At 34.5% G+C, this 4980-nt stretch overlaps 1 pseudogene; it reads right to left on the bottom strand.

Annotated features, from left to right (window-relative positions):
• Positions 1 to 1732: 1732 nt before the first annotated feature.
• Positions 1733 to 2605, bottom strand: LOC112821779 (acyl-protein thioesterase 1 pseudogene; annotated as a pseudogene).
• Positions 2606 to 4980: the final 2375 nt, after the last annotated feature.

The raw sequence follows: 4980 nt of genomic DNA, 5'->3' as shown, positions 1-4980 counted from the left end.
GCTAGGACTTCCAGAACTATATTGGATAAAAGTGGCGAGAGTGGACATCCCTGTCTTATTCTTGACCATAGAGGAAAAGCTCTCAGTTTTTCTCCATTGAGGATGAGAGTAGCTGTGTATATGACCTTTCATATATGGCCTTTATTATGCTGAGGGTTTTTTTTTTCCTGTCAGAATTAAGTTTTATTTCACATTGGTAGAAACCATGAAAAAGATTTACATTTTCCCACATTAGAGCACAACATTTCAACGGAATATTTCTTGCCATAAATTAGATCTTGCTGATTTGTATAATTGAAACAACAATTTATACTCTTCAAGGTAAAGCAAAATGACTTAGTAAATGATTGTTTAAAAATTTTAAATCCAGACATAAACATATGGCTTCATTATTAACATTCTGCACAGTCACTACTAAATTATTTCCATTATCAATTAGCACCCATTTATAAAGATGCATTCCTAACATTGTTTTAGTCAGTTGGAATACAGCAGAATAATTAACAGTTCAGAAATATCAAGCATACATTTTTGCTACATATTAAACTGTGGTAACTACACCATATGTATTGAGTTGCGATTAATCTTTATCACCCATAAATTTGTTTTCCAATAATTTTTACCAATAATCTGAAAAATTCAACTACTTAAAGTCAAATAATTGCTACTTTTATGTTTGCACAAAAACTAATTAAAAAAGACCCATCTGACTAAAGTGAAGTTTTCAAAAAAGTTCACTGGCAGATAAAAATAAAGCAAAATTTTCTAATGGACTGTTCATTTTCTACAGTAGTTGGTTTCAAACATATGTACAAAACAAGTAAACTAAAACTACCCTCAAGGAGAATCATCTTAGAGCAAATCATCTTAGAAATTAGTTTTTAAGATCTGTCTTAAATATTCCAGAACATACTAGAATATGACCTACATATTCTTTCAGTTAATTACAGAAAAATACAACCACAGAATTATTCACATTATCTACACTGAAGATTCTAATAACTATATAGGTCTAACTTTGGACTAAGGTGCAGTTTAAGAAATAAGTAGTGTAGGAAGTTTAAAGGTTTCTTTATATAAATGTAAATACATTTTAAATACCATCAAACCTGTGATTCAGAATGTCAAATTACAACATGTATTGGCAGCAGATGTCTATGGCAAGGAGGCAATATTTGGTCTGTTACAAAGGATAAAAAAGAAAGAACAGATTTCTAGAGACAAAAAAAAAATACTAAATAGAAATGATATCAGGGAAAATAAAGCCTGGTCCCCAAAATAAAAGGGCCATTAACTGAACACAGGAATATTACTCTTTATTGACCTTAGAAGCATTACAATAATGTAGTCACAGCCCATTCTCATTATGTATTATAATCATTAAGTATATAACAAATACATATGTAAAAATACAGATAATGCATGGTGACTAAGTAATTTTGGAATAAGTCCATAGACTAAGTCACAGCATGTATAAATCATTTGTATCTTAACTGCTTATTTATACCTAAACAAATTTTCATTAAGTATACTAATAATTGTCAAATGACATAATAAAAAAATCTGGTTACAGTATTTTATTATTTTGCTGAATTACTTTGGGAAAAAGAAGCTTAGCTGCTTCACCTATTTTAATACTAGTATATTCTGAATCATATTCTACAAATACAGGTATAGAAACTTAAAAGAAGACCATCTTTCCCACAAGGAGATAGTATCATGTAGTCTGTATCATTGGTGTGTATTTGCAAAACATTTTAACACTGCAAACATTAGAAGTTTCAAGACTGGGCACGGGAAAAGGTTTATACGCTACTACAATGATGCTGGTGTGCACTTCTACAGGAGGCCTCTTAGTGACATCAATCAACTGGAGGTAGAAGTTTATCAATGAACTGCTTGATATCCATCATTTCCTGTTGACATGAACTGTGCTTCATGCCTTCATAGGTTTTGAAGGTTACATTGGCTGGATTTACTAATGTTTTTAGCTTTCCGGCAGTAAGAGAAGCAAACTTTAGTTAGGAGAACTAAAGGATCACACTCTCCATGGCACTGAAGAATAGAAATATCTCTATTAATGCCACTGATAGGCCCCTGTGGGAATGAAGCCTGGAGTGGAAGCCAGCAACTGAGTGCAGTGACACCGGCCAGTTTCTGCTGTGTGGTGAGAGCAGTATATAAAGATAAAGCTCCTCCCTGAGAAAATCCTCCCAAAATAATTCTGTTAGAAGGAATGCCATTCTTCACCTCTTGCTCTATCAAAGCTTTTACATTTTCTGCTGCCTGTTTAATTCCAGATTCATCCTCCTGTGAATCTGGTGAAAGCCCAGTAATATCAAACCAAGAAGGCATAGCCATGTTCATATTCAATGTTACAGGCATAATTGGTACATGTGGGCAGATGTATTTGATATGTGAACTTCTGATACCTGCAAAGGCTTCTGCCCATCCATGCCCTGTATCTCCCAAACCATGAAGGAAAATCACCGCAGCGGTGGCTTTCCCGATGGCGGGCACGGTAGCGGGAAGCTGGGCAGACATGTTATTGCCGCACATACACCAGCTCCACTGACTGCGCGCGTCGGAAGCAAAATGGACAACGGGCGCCCAGCCGCTGCCCAAGGGCGGGCGAGCGGCAAGTCCCGGCCCACCCCTCCAACTATGTTGAGGGTTTTTACCATGAATGGATGTCTTACTTTGTCAAATGCTTTTTGTGCATCTATTGACGTGATCATATGTTTTTTATACTTTCTCTTGTTGGAGGGACTGATTTGGGAATATTGAACTACTCTTGCATTTTAGGAATAAATCCCACTTGATCGTGATGAATAATTTTTTAAAATATATTGTTGGATTTGGTTTGCCAATATTTTGTTGAGGACTTTTGCATCTGTGTTCATCAGGGATATCAGCCTATAGTTCTCTTTTTTTGTGGTGTCTTTATCTGGTTTTGCTGTCAGGGCAATGCTAGCCTCATAGAATGAATTTGAAAGTTTTCCTTCCTTTTCTATTTTTTAAAATTGTTGAGAAGAATAGGTATTAACTCTTCTTTAAATGTTTGGTGGAATTCACCTGTGAATACATCAATGTTGGACTTTTGTTTGTTGGGAGATTTTTGATTACTGATTCAGTTCATTGCTGGTAATTAATTTGTTCAAATTTTCTATTTCTTCAGTTTGGGTAGGTTATATTTTCTAGGAATTTATCCATTTCTTTTAGGTTTTCTAATATGTTGGCATATAATTTTTCATAATATTTTCTTACAATCCTTTGTATTTCTGTGGTGTCAGTTGTTATTTCTCCTCTTTCATTTCTGGTTTTGTTTGAGTGCTCTCTCTCTTTTGATGAGTCTATCAATTTTGTTGATTTCTTTCAAAGAAAAAATGGTTTCATTGATCTGTTTTTTTTTAAATTTTCTATGTCATTTATTTCTGCTGTGATCTGTATTTCCTTCTTTCTGCTGGTTTTGGGTTTTGTTTATTCTTTCTCTAGTTCCATTAGGTGAGGTTAGATTATTTATTTGAGATTTTTCTTGCTTCTTGAGGTAGCCCCACATTGCTATAAACGTCCCTCTTAGAACTGCTTTTGCTGCATCCCAAAGGTTTTGGAATGTCATGTTTTCATTTTTGTTTGTTTCCATGTACTTTTTGATTTCTTCTTTGATTTCTTTGTTGATCCATTCATTGTTTAATAGCATGTTATTTAACCTCCCTCTATTATGGTCTTTCCAGATTTTTTCTCGTGGTTGATTTCTGGTTTCGTAGTGTTATGGTCAGAAATAATGCATAGGTAGGACTTTGATCTTTTTGATTTTGTTGAGACTTGTTTTGTGGCCTAATATGTGATCTGGAGAATGTTCCAATGCACTTGAGTAGAATGTGTATGCTGCTGTTGTAGGATGGCATCTTCTGAATGTACCTGTTAAATCCATTTGGTCTAGTGTGTCATTCAAAGTCACTGTTTCCATATTGATTTTCTGTTTAGATCTGTCCATTGATGTGGGTGTGGCATTAAAGTCCCTGACTCTTATTGTATTACTATCAATTGCTTCCTTTATGTTTGTTATTAACTGTTTTATGTGTTTGGATGCTCCTATGTCGGTTGCATAAACACTTACAATTGTTATATTCTCTTGTTGGATTGTGCCCTTTATTATTATGTAGTGCCCTTCTTTGTCTCTTGTTACAGTCTTTGTTTTAAAGTCTGTTTTGTCTGATAGAAGTATTTCTACTCTGGCTTTCTTTTGACATCTCTTTACATGATAAATATTTCTTCATTCCCTCATTTTCAATCTGTGTGTTTCTTTAGGTCTGAAATGAGTCTCTTCTAGGCAGCATATAGAATAATCTTGTTTTTTATCCATTTTATCACCCTCTGTCTTTTGATTGGAGCATTAGGGAAGTTTTCAGCTATTATTTCTTCAAATAAATTTTCTGCCACCTTTCCTCTCTCTTCTCATTCTGGGATTCCTATAATGTGAATGCTATTATGCTGGTTGGAGTTGGTGAGTTCCCTAAGTCTGTTTTCATTTGGCATATTTTTTTTTTCTCCAACCTGCTCAGCTTGATTATTTTGATTACTTTTCATTACTCTGTCCTCCAGGTCACTAATTCATTCCTTTGCTTCCTCTAGCCTGCTGTTTATTCCATTTAGTGTATTTTTATAATTTCATTTACTGTGTTCTTCATCTCTGATTGGTTCTTTTTTTATGTTTTCTTTCTCTTTGATAAGAGTCTTGCTGATGTCTTCCACTCTTCTCAAGTTCAGTGAGTATCTTTATGATCATTACTTTAAATTCTCTATCAGGCCTATACTTATCTTCATTTTGCTTAGGTCTCTTGCTGTCGGTTTTGTCCTGTTCTTTCATTTGGGACATATTCCTCTGTCTCCTCATTTTGTCTAACTCTCTGTGTCTGTTTCTGTGTGTTAGGAAAGTTTGCTATGTCTCCTATTCTTGAAAGCAATGACCTTATGAAG

This window comes from Callorhinus ursinus, unplaced genomic scaffold (genome assembly GCF_003265705.2).
Source record: "Callorhinus ursinus isolate GAN/ISIS: 27379988/994484 unplaced genomic scaffold, GSC_fseal_2.0 scaffold8, whole genome shotgun sequence".
Taxonomy (NCBI): Eukaryota; Metazoa; Chordata; class Mammalia; order Carnivora; family Otariidae; genus Callorhinus; species Callorhinus ursinus.
This window is presented reverse-complemented; position numbering and strand designations above follow the sequence as displayed.